The 12,595-nt window shown below is 41.4% G+C and overlaps 1 protein-coding gene and 1 long non-coding RNA gene across 3 annotated transcripts in view; one reads left to right on the forward strand and one right to left on the reverse strand.

Annotated features, from left to right (window-relative positions):
• kalrna (kalirin RhoGEF kinase a) overlaps nt 1–12,595 on the reverse strand; it is a 693,809-nt gene that overhangs the window by 136,529 nt on the left and 544,685 nt on the right. The window lies entirely within an intron of this gene.
• LOC132209821 (uncharacterized) overlaps nt 1–12,595 on the forward strand; it is a 122,046-nt gene that overhangs the window by 107,801 nt on the left and 1,650 nt on the right. Inside the window, exons 4-5 of the long non-coding RNA XR_009445952.1 lie at nt 4,988–5,131; nt 7,827–7,967. This is a non-coding gene — a long non-coding RNA (uncharacterized LOC132209821). The remainder of the gene's footprint in view (nt 1–4,987; nt 5,132–7,826; nt 7,968–12,595) is intronic.

The raw sequence follows: 12,595 nt of genomic DNA on the forward strand, positions 1-12,595 counted from the left end.
GGTGAAACTGGTTTAAGTGTCAGAACATTCTCACTATGAGGACTTTACAGACACTGCAATATTAATGACCAGGCCAGAGAGGTCTTGAAATAGTCAAGTCTTGAGGTGATAAAAGAACACGGATGAGAGTTTCAGAAGTACGTGAGCTTTTTTGGTGGTGGATTTGGAGAATGTTACAGAGGTTGATGTCAGTATCCTTATTGATGGCCTTGCCATGAACATGGAAACCTAAGAATTAGGAGTAAAAGGAAGCTGTTCCACCCACAAGCCCACTTTTCTATTTGTTGAGATCATGGCTGATTTGATTGCAACCTCTACTTTCCTGTCCAACCCTGATACTCTCTGACTGCCTTGGCAGTAAAGAATCTATTCAAATCAACAGGTTAAAAAATTCAAAAACGTTGCCTTCACCACTCTCCGACAAATGGAAAATACTGATCGCCCTCTTTCCCTTCCATCTTAAATGGGAGATCCTGTGTTTTTAAAGTGTTCCTTAGTTCTAGTTCCTCTCATAAGGATCAATATCCTTTCAGCATCCCTCCTGTCAAATGCCCTCAGGATCTTATGTCCTTCAGTAAGATCACCTCCCATTCTTCTAGAATCCAGTGAATGCAGGCCTAATTTGTTCTCATGGTCAGAAGCTCATCTTGGGGTGAAATATGACAACAACATGGGTAGCACAGTGGCCAGCACTGCTGCCTCATAGCGCCAGGGACCTGGGTTCGATTCCACCATTGAGCGACTGTCTGTATGGAGTTTGCACATTCTCCTCACGTCTGCGTGGGTTTCCTTCAGGTGCTCCGGTTTCCTCCCACAGTCCAAAGATGTGCAGGCTAGGTGGATTGGCCATGCTAAATTGCCCGTAGTGTGCAGGGATGTGTAGATGAAGTGGGTTACAGGGGGATGCTCTCAGGGTTGATGTGGACTTGTTGGGCTTAAGGGCCTGTTTCCACAAGTAGGGATTCTATTCTAAGATTGTGAATTTATGCAATGTTAGTTCAGATCCTATTGGACCTCACCTAAAACCACGTTCTTCTTTAACTTCACCTATCTTCACACACAGTTCCTCCTTTGGGGAAATACTGGGGAAGTGCTGGAAGAGTTTGCAGGCTGTTAAACCTGTGCCATGATGTTCCTTCTACGGCTGGCAAGTCCTGGCAGGGACCTGAAACTGGAGCTTCTGGCCCAGAAATGGGGACTCTACCGCGAGCCACAAGACCTCCACCAACTACAGTAAAAGGAATAGACACCATGGTTCCCAACCTTAATAACAATTTTCATGCATTTGAACCAAATTTATTAAATAAGGAATTAACCTTTTAAACATAACACTGTTTATTTATCCAGTTCATACAACAAAAATCCAGACTTTAAGATGATGTCATTGAATCTGAAGTTTGACAAATTACTGAAGTTAAAACAAAAGCTTCTTAATTTATCAATAATAAATTGCATTTATGTCATGCCATTAATGTGGAAAAACCATCCCCAGGAAATTTCCAGGAGCATTCAAACAATATTTGATAAAGTTTTGTTTCCAGGCAAAGATGCAGTTGACCGTATAACGATGGACAAAAAGGACGGGAATTACAATGTATTTCCAGTGTAGCTGCTGTACAGTATACAGAACTCGTACACACCATACATTTTTAGACAATCTGTAGCATAGTGAAGATTTTTAAAAAATAAAATTCGGATCAGATCCTAAATCATTAGCCAGAGGTACATTTCTTTTGCCACTGCCAAACCACAAGTCGATTAAACATGAAAGAAGAACAAAGTAGTTTTGTTGTTGAAACAGCCAGATTTGTTTTATTATAATCTCAATGCAGATGATTGAGTGATGGGAACAATATTTAAATTTTCAGATCTTTTGACAATAATAAGTATGTTTAATTGGATTTTATTTATAATCCTAAACTAAAATGTAATGTTAGAAGAATACAATACTCAGCAGCAGCATTCTGATTTATCACTAACCTGTTAGAACTGGTAAAGGTACGTGTTGTGATTTGAAAGTGCTATGGACTGAACCTTCAGTTTGTATGGTGTATTGGCAGTCTTTGGAATTGATGACACCTATCAGGCTAGCCGAGTCCTCAAAACACTGTGAAACCCCCTGTTGATTCTGCACGTTTTTTCCACGGTAGGGGCCCACTGTTGAGCGGGAAATGACATTTGCAGCTCTGGGCTCACTTCCTACTCCTTCCTCCACTGTCACTGAGCCATCACTCAGTCTTGAAGTGACTGGCACCTTGACCGATCAGGAGGTGTCATGCCAAGCAATTGGCAGCTTCCTCCTCCCAGTCAATGGCATCAATTCTTTCATGCTTTAGGGTGACTTTGAGCTGGTGACTTATACTTTTACCTTGGGCAATGGAGAACTGGGAGAAAGTGAGGTTGCCAAGGGAAATGTCAATCACAGGTGAGGCTATCTCTGATCACTTTCTTGTATTGCCCACTACCCAAGCCTTTTTGTTATTTCCAATCCTATATGTGCCTCTGGAAAAATAAACTCTGTTCCAAATTGCTTACAACTAAACATTCATAATCCCAAATAACTAGTATTTGGCCCCCAACTTTACACAGATTTCTGCAGCTACTGATCACCACATTCAGTCCACACCTAGAGGTTTGGTCCCTACTCCTTATCCTAATCCTGACCCTCTCTCATGGCACATTTGAATCTGAAGGGTGCCACATGTGATTCAATTTAATTCCAAGGGACGTGGACAAAGTGTTTGCTGCTAAACTGATTTTGCTATTCATACATAGACATGTCTGGATCACAGAAAACATGATCAGGTCCTGATTTCTTCTACCAAAACTGCCAACTTTTCCAAGATCATCTTGGAATGTGGAAATTACATCAGCATCTTTTCTCTGCTGCAGATCATCTTATTAAACCCTGCTCTCTTATGCCTTATTACTATCCTTTCCATGTGCATCTCCAATCAGTTGCCTCTTCTCTCTTTTTACTAACCCACTGTTCAAACTTCCTTTGACGTTTCCAATTCTAACAGTGAACTTGCACCTTTGTTTACCTTGACCTATTTCCTCTTCCTTTGGTCTTATTTCAACTAAGATGCTGACCACCTGACTTCCCTTCATGCTCCCTGTGTTAGCAGATATAATTAACAGTTCTTTCACTTCAAGGATTGTCACTCTTGTCTCCAAATCTGCCATTATCACTCTCTCCTTCAAATAAAGTCTTGACCTCTCCATCCTCACAAACAGCATACTCCAAATTCTTACCCTCCATTTCAAAGCCCTTGAACATGTGATCACTACCAAATACATGCCCATTATTCACAGACCTCCAGGTTTTACTCTTTCCAATCTGGTTTTCTCCCCTGTCACAATACCAAACAGCTCTTATCAAAATCATAAATGCTTTTCTCCTCATCCTTCTGGGCCTGCCTGCAGTCTTTGACCACACAAACCTTCTCCAATTTCTTTCCTTTGCTGTCCAGATGATTGGGACAGTACTCACTGGATTCCAGTCCTACTGCTCCACTATCAACTGCAATGGCTTCTCTGCCTATGCTGTGCCAATTCATCTCCAGCACTCCAAGGATCCAGTACTGGTCCCTTCCTATTTCTTATTGCTTTGGTGATATAAATCAAACACACACTGCCAGGGTTTCACTGACTACACCCAGCTGATGTCACCTCCACCGTTCTCAACCTTTCCCCATAACAGAACTGCAGACATTGGGTGAATAGAGATTTCCTCCAATGAAATTACAGGCAAAAGGAAGCCATTCTCTTCAGTTCCCACCACATCCCTCTCCTTAGGAAATGTCTTGGGTTGAACCAGATTGTTTACAATATTGGCACCACTATCTGACCCAGAGACAGGTTTCCAAGCATATAATCTGTGCCATTATTATGAATATATCTATTTACTTTGAACACAACCCCAGCCTAGCTCATCCATTGCCAAAACCCTAAACTAAGAATTTGTAATTTTTACACTTGACATTCCAACATACTCTTGACAGACATCCTGTCTTGCATAAACTTAAGGTCTTCTTGTAGTCTGCTACCTATGTTCCAAATTGCAGCAAATCCTATTCACCACCCATGCTTATTGATTTCTGTTTAAGTCACACATTGAGTTAAAAATTAACATCTCGCTATGGCCTGGTCCCTCTCTATCTATGCAACCTTCTCCAGCCTCCTCCTTTAACCATTTTATTATTGGCAGTTTAACAGTTAGCCCCAAACTTTAGAAATCCATCCCTAAACATCTCTCTGCGTGTCTTTCAAGGGAAAGAGACAGCATACAACTCTTAACAAGCTTTTGGCTACCTGTATGATGTTACTTGCTATCAAATTTTGGTGGTTAATGCCCCAGAGAGGCCCTCTGGAATGTGCACAAGTGCAAAATGTTCTTTTCCCTTTTTAACACAGAAATGAACAGAATAACAAACATGGAAACGTTGAATTCGTTTTAGAAATAACTTAGATATTGTAATCTGGGTTTTTAAGATGGTAAATTAAACTGGCCCAAATAACCTTCCTCAGATATGATCATCTTGTGATCTCGTAAATGCTGATTCACTTATTTTACTCCAACAACAGAACTCGGAGCAGGGCTTCTCACAGCTGCAGCACACACCCCTATATAGGAAGGGTCAAGTATTCCAAACTCAACAACACACAGCTTTCTAAAGAGCTGCAGCATTAGCAAGTAATTTTGGGAGTATTCCATGTTCGAAAACAATTCCAGTTTACAGCTCACCAAAGTAGGTAATGACACAGAACACACCCAAAGCTTAATCAAATATTTCACAATTCCAAAACTACCGAGACTTGATCTTATTTATTATTTGCAAGTGTGCAGAAAAATCAAATTACATGCACAATGAAAGGATCTCAGTTAGTCTAATTTGCAAAACATGAAACAAACATTTCACTTGTTGCAGAACAGACTGGAAAATAACATCCTGAATTAATTATTTCATTAATCGTTAAATTGCAGGTGGAATCTTATAGGGGCCTGAATGATGTTGGTTAAAGTAGGATTTCCTGAGACGTCTAGCAAAATGGACCTTGGCATGGGAGCAACTCACTGCATCTTTTATGTATTTGTTGAGCAGCGAGGTAGATTTCTTGCTGGACAGAGGTAAGTTGGCACTGAGGGGTTTATAGATTGTTAAACACCTTACTAACAGCACAACTTGCTTCATTAACATGAAGCTTACTATTTTACCAAATTCGCCAAACAAGCTGGACGTGGAGAATTCTCAACATGGAAGTCAGATTCTTGCTTCAAGAGATGTTTACGTTCTGCCCTGTTGGACATTAGGCATCCACCATCTCAGGGCATGCTCCAAGTGCGTGAGCACTCTCAACCCACATCCACAGACATTGGCATTTGATATGCGTCAGCCTCTGATCCACTTACAGTTACATCTGCACTTCAATGCTTCACCAGCAAATATCATTGTTATAAACTCAGAGGTGTACAGCGCAAAACAGACTCTTTGGTTCAACTCGTCCATGCCGACCAAATATCCTAAACTACTCTAATCCCATTTGCCAGCATTTGGCACATGATCCTCTATACCCTTCCTATTCATGTATCGGTCCAGATGCCTTTTAAATGTTGTAATTGTACCAGCCTCCATCCCCTCCTCTGGCAGCTTATTCCAGACTCACGCCACCCTCTGCATGAAAAAGTTGCCTCCTTAGGTCCCTTTTAAATATTTCTCCTCTGAACTTAAACCAATGCCTTCTAGTTTAGACTCCCCTATCTTTGGGAAAAGACTTGGCTATTCACCTTATCTAGGCCTCTCGTGATTTTATAGACATATATCGGGTCACTCCTCAGCCTCCACCACTCTAGGGAAAATCATTGAGTCATACAACATAGGAACAGGCCCTTTGGCCCACCATGTCTGTACCAAGCAACAAATACTGAACTAAAATAATTCTGTAATCCCACTAATCAAGCACTTGGTCCATAATCTGTCATACCCCATTGTTTAAAGTGCTCATACAGATGTTCTTTAAATGCTGCGAAAGTATCTGCTTCCACCACCCTCCCAGCACCACATTCTAGATATCCACCAAACTCTTGGTGAAAACAATTTTCCTCAGATCTCCTCTAAACCATTTACTTCTCACCTTAAACTTATGCCCTCTGGTTTTAGACATGATTGCCATGGGGAAGAGATTCTCACGATCTACTCTCAAAATTTTGTAACCCAGTAAGAACCCCCTTAGCCTCCTCTGCTCCCAGGAAAACTAACCCAGTGTATCCCAACCCAGTGATGTTGCTGCAGGGTGACTGGATTCAGGGACACATACCAAGCCCACAGACTGGACTAGGGTCCATCTCTAGCTTGTCTGTTTGCTCGCCTAGCACTTACTCACTCTGAGCCTACTAGCTGCTCACAGCATCCATGCCTTGCTTCCCAGCTAGAGATACCAGGCTCTGTACTGCCATATAGCCATGACACTTAGTGCAGACACAAAGCCAGCAGCTTGTCATGGCTAACAGCTGTCTTCAGTCAAGTAAACGGGGGATAGCCTTTGCTCAGGAGGTGCCAGCACAATAAGTCAAGGGCAGCCTCCAGTACTTGTTCCAGGCCTTGGACACAGTCAGCCAGCCAGTTGGGGCAGTCAGAGGCAGGATGCTTTCCACATAAAGGATGAGGAAGACAATGCCGATCAGCCCACCACCCATTTTGTCTTTTTGTGCCCTATTGTGGACTATTTCTTCCTGAAATGGGATGGGGGCAGATGTAAAAGGAGGTGGAAGTGATTGGCACAGCTGTTAATTTTGGCAGAGGTGGGGAGGTGACCTGAGTGAGTGAGTAGGAAGTGCAGAGGGCATGCCGGGTTGGTGCTGTTGAAGCAGTGCATGAGGGAAGATGTAGCCAGCAGTGTGAGTGGTGGAACATGAGCCTTGGTGTGGTGGGGCGGGGAGTTGGTAAAATAACAAAAATGGAGTGAGTATAAGAGAGAAAAGTAGTTATGCTGCCAACTGGAGAAGGTCACTGACTTTCTTCCTTCATTGCTGGGCATTCTTCCAGGCAGGAGATTGCACTGCCTTGGGTGGCAACCTCAGACTAAGCTGGCATGGCCGTCTGCTGGTCCTGTGGGAAGAGAAGGTCTCACCAATGCACGACTCCAACTAGCAGGACCTTCAGCTCGTTGCCCATAAAGTATGATGCCAAATTTCCCTTGTCTGTCATAACTGGGGCAAATGTACAAGCAGGGCAGCCCCAGACTGACAGTGCTTCTGCAGGTCCACAATGGTCTTTTAAAGATGGTGCCTGCACCACAGATACCCAACAATTCCAGGATTTTCCAGCAGTTGAGAGATGTTCTAGGAATGGTGCATGGTAAGATAGTGGTTTAATTGGATGTGAGGGGCAGCAAAGGGTCAAGGTAGGTAGATAGTGAAGTACATTCGGTACGATATTGTGAAAAATCATGCTGGGCCACATAGTGAAAACTTGATGCAATTGGCACCTAGTTAAAAAATTGTAAGGTTCAGTTCAATGTTTCTGTTTTGGCTAATTCTGTACTTCTCTCAGAGAGTACTATTTGGAGCCACTAACCCAAATTCAATTTTAGTATGGAAAAGTGAACAAATGGTAGTGTCGTTTTGAGGAAGGGTCGCGGACCTTAAAAGTTCACTCTGACTTTTTCCTCCACAGATGTCGCCAGGGCTGCTGAGCTTTTCCAGCAACTTCTTGTTTGTTCCTGATTTACAGAATTCACAGTTCTTTGGCTTTTTAAATGGTACTGCTGCTCTTGAAAGTGCAGGGTATCACAGCAAATAATTTTTCTCATATCATTCCATCTAGCTGGCAGCAAGTGACTGGGAATAGCTGTGACTGACAGCAAAAGGCGTGACTTAACCCCTGGCATCACAAATAACATTATGAAAACACTGGGGAACACAGGGCCTGGCGTCAGAGAGACAGGAACTGAAGGAAATCAGTTTGGTAAGGAAATGGTGTTGGTGGTCATTTTGCAAGATTTTATAAACTTAGGAACAGCTCCTATAGATTGGGAGGGTAGCTAACATCACACCATTATTCAAATAAAAAAGTGGAGAGAAAAAAAAATTATAAACCAGTTAGCATGACGTCAATTAATGGGGATAATGCTAGATTCAAATATAAAATATTTAACAACAGAGCACTCAGAAAGCAGTAAAAAGATTGAACAGAGTCAGCATGGGTTCATGAACTGGAAATCATACTTGACAAATCTACTGGAATTATTAACTAGCAGACTTGATTGAGGGAACCAGTGGATGCGGTTTACTTGGTTTTTCAGAAGGGCAATGGTATGTTTGCCTTCAAAGTGAGGCGATTCAAGTGCTGGAATAGGGATGTCTTGCACATTTGTGAAAGGCCTTGGGCTACTGTGTTTTTGTGTTTATACTGTTCCTCTTGGATCCACCTACAACATAACTGGAGAGAGTTTGGAGTAGTATCAATCATGGGATAATGACAGATGAGGAAGGCGCTACTCATCCACTTAGAGTGAGATCCTTGGAATGTTCCATTACAACATTTACTTACCACAAATCCTTCCAAGGTAGTTTTCACTTTTTTTGAGTCATTCACAGGATGAAAGCACAGCTGGCCAGGTTGGCATTTATTGTCCATCCTTAATTGCCCAGACGGCAGTTAAGAGTCAACCATGTTGCTGTCAGTTTGGAGTCACATGTAGGACAGATCAGGAAGAGATGGTAGTTTTGTTTCCTGAAGTACATTAGTGAATCAGATGGGGGTTTTTTCCCTGAAAATTGACAATGGATTTATGGTCCTCATTAGACTCTTCATTCTAGATTTATTTTTAATATTTGGATTCAAATTCCACCATCTGCCATGGCAGGATTGAAACACAAGTTCTCAGAACATTGCCTGGTCTCTGGGTTAATCATTAGGCTGCTGCCTCCCCGAAAATTATATGTCTTCACCTCACTATATAGATGTTTATCTACATATTGACCATCCTTTTTGCAATGACAAATTTTCTGAAATTAGCTTAAAACACTTTTTAAATCAGGTTGTACCCATGCTCCCTCGTCCTATCATTATTTCTATGTTTTAATTTAACAATGTGACACATTCTATCTGACCAGCTCCAACATAATCCCTTTCCAGATTGAAAAGCCCAGCCTCACTTGGTGACATGCATGCTTCTGAGTAATAAGTTGTGGGCTCAAATCCCACTCAATGGTACGAGCACCAAACTTGAAGCTGAGACTCCCTTGGTATTGAGGAAGCAGTTGAATGAGCCAATTTTCACATCAGATGTAAAACTGATGCATCTTTCTGTCCTAATGGGTGGTTGTAAATGTTACGCATGGTACTATTATGCAGCAGTGCAGAGGAGTAATCCTTGGTGTCCTGGCTAATATTTGTACCACAGTCAGCATCACACACACAAAAAAAAACAGCTTATCTGGTCATCATCATATTGCTGATTGTGGGAGTGAGATATGCATGGATTACCTGCCACAGTTCCTACATTACACCAGAGATAGTGACTACACTTCAAAAGTATTTCATTTACTGTAAAGTGCTTTGAGACGTACAATAGTAATGAAAAGTACAACATCAATGCAAGTCGTACTTTATTCTTTTAGAATATCATTTTTATTTTTCTTTAATTTGGGACTCGTTCCATACAATTTTACACAAGGCAGAAAATACATAATATAGCTACATTCGCCACATCATACTTCAAGATCTACTTTTATTGTTCTTTCCTGTAAGCAAGCTTCTTATATTTCATCAATCTAAATTAATAAGAAGTGCTTAACTTTATATGAGGAATATGTAAGGTTATATTTTCAGGTGAGAAATTCCCTTACTGGCATCTCATGAATAGAATGTATTTAAATGGGCCATTCAGACATCACATGTCTGTTTGCCTTGTTGTATTGAACTAAGTCTGTAGTCAGAAGGTGGTGTATTTTACCTTGTTTCTAAATATAAATGTTAGACGTTCACAAACTACAGCCAAATTTTAGCTGTGGGTGGAGGGAGGCAAACAATCCTGCAACAAATGAGTCAATGATCAACACCAGAAATTCTAAACCGTAGTCCTGTGGCTCCCCAAGACTGAGCAAAAATGTTTCATGCTTCCTTGGCTAGTTAGACGGATAAATATCGATGTCAATTAAAATGAAAATTTACACAAAATGAGCAACCTTCACCATGTTCTTTTTGCAACTGATGTAAGCCCTGTAACCAGGCCTTTGGCAGTGATCATCTGGTAGGTTCTGGCCAAATGGAGAACTCACTCATGTGAACAGATTGCCTACAGCTCCTGTTACTCACAGTGACCAGTGTTTTGAGAGCAAGAGCAGCATTTAATCAGGGTACAAGAGGAAAGATTTTAAAAAAGATGGAAGAAAATCGTCAAGAAATTCAATTCATTTTAAACTCTATTAAAAAAGAAAGACTTGCATTTATTCATTCACTCAGAGATAGTAAGAACTGCTGATGCTGGAGTCAGAGATAACACAGTGTGGAGCTGGAGGAGTACAGCAGGTCAGGCAGCAATGGAGGAGCAGGAAAGTTGACATTTCGGGTTGGGACCCTTCTTCAGAATTGGTGTCTGAAGAAGGGTCCCGACCTGAAACGTCAACTTTCCTGCTCCTTTAATGCTGCCTGGCCTGCTGTGCTCCTCCAGCTCCACACTGTGTTATCTTTATTCATTCGCTGTTGTTCAATGCCCTAAGCTGCTTGAAAGACAATCAAGCACCTTTCAAAACATAACTACAGTTGTAAAGTAGGAAATGTGGTAGCTAAAAAGTTATGTAAACTCTCACAATAGCAATGCGGTAATGATCAGATCATATTTGTAATCTTAACTGAGGGATAAATATTGGTTGAACACCAGGGATATTTTTCCTGTTCTTCAAAATAGTGCTGCAGGATCTTTTGCAGGAAAAGGCTGACTGGGTTTTGATTCAGAGCTGCATTGGCATTGAAACAGAGAACAAAAAGAAAGGCATCTCCCAAGGTGAGGATTCAATCAAACTTCATATAGTCACAAAATAATAGATCACACCTGCTAAGTAAGCTGGTACTAATTTAAGCCATTGTTCTGTCAACTCTCGGATGCTTGTGCTCATGATACCAAATTAATTTCCCGTTCTGTGCGCAGGATTCCAGGGAAGTCCATAGCCCCAACAACAATTTTCACATATACAGGGGATACTGACTGGTTCAGTAAAATGTCCGTAGGCACTTCATGAGTATTATCAAACAACATTTGATACCAAGCTACAAAATGAGATATTCGTACTGGTAACTGAAAAACTGAACTAACATGGGGTGATTTAAAGAGCATTTTACAAGAAGAAAGTGGGGTGGAGAGATAAAAAGATTTAGTTGGAATTCTGGACAAGCCAACTAAAGCAGGGGAACTCAGTTTTTTTCTGTGGACTACTTGGCTGAGGCAAAAGATTCCGTGGAGCATCTACTGGTATACCCATCCATGTTTGAGATACCAAGAACTGCTGATGCTGGAGTTAGAATTAATACAGTGTGGAGCTTGAAGAACACAGCAGGTTCAGGCCCAAAACTTCAGCTCCTCTGATGCTGCCTGGCCTGCTGGGTTCCTTCAGCTCCACACTGTATTGACCTATCCATGTTTGCTTGTCACCACTTAAAAAAAAACTCAACAAAATTAATGGGAAGAAGGGTCCTGCATTTGATGGGACACCACTGAAGTGATGTCTTGATCCAAACCAGAAAGCTTCAGTCTCATATCAGACTTCACGTTCAGCTAAGTGGTCTTGTTTTCAGCCCAACTGTTGAAAATCCAACCTTGCAGTTGTATGTTGTAATATTAATCTTAATCTTACTTATGTAGCTGTTGCTCATGCTTATGACAGACAACTGGTGCCATGGACATGGATGCTGATCTAGTTGCGTGCTGTCACATGAGTGGTCTGGCTTATTTCCTCATATGGTCTCAGCTGTGGTGACGTGTGTTTTAGACTGACTAGTGGACCACCAGAAGGATCCTCAAGGACGCAGCCAGAGGCAGAGACATCAATGGCATAGGGATAGAAATAGGGGATGAACAAGAGGCCTGAATGAAGAGGGGCAGGAGGCTGTTTGACACACACACAGATCAGTGAGGCCATGGAACGATTTTAAAATATGGACCAGCAACAAGTTTCATATTTACATACAATGTATATTGGAAATAATAGATGTTTAATTATATAATTAATTTCTGTGATGGGCGAGTTACAAGGATCCAGGGAATCTTCATGTCAAAGTAAAATGCCTCAAGTGAAGGCAATAATCCAAACTTTGCCTGAAAAGCTGCAACGTAAAGTTGGTGCTAATCTGATACTGAACAACAAAGTAACTCCCTTAGCTAATATTCCTGTTTAACTCAAACATGGAACGCAGAATGAATCCAGATAATTAGGCAAGGGCCACAGGTCTGCAACTGTTTTAAAAAAAGTCCGCTCATACTTTTGATGTTGTCCTGACAACGGAAAGAAATGTTCACAGGTCATGTTGATACTTAAAACAACGTGGTTTCAGGTTATGTGAACACCCAATTGTGGAAGACACTTCAAGTTAAA

The sequence above is a fragment of the Stegostoma tigrinum genome, chromosome 7, assembly GCF_030684315.1.
Source record: "Stegostoma tigrinum isolate sSteTig4 chromosome 7, sSteTig4.hap1, whole genome shotgun sequence".
NCBI lineage: Eukaryota > Metazoa > Chordata > Chondrichthyes > Orectolobiformes > Stegostomatidae > Stegostoma > Stegostoma tigrinum.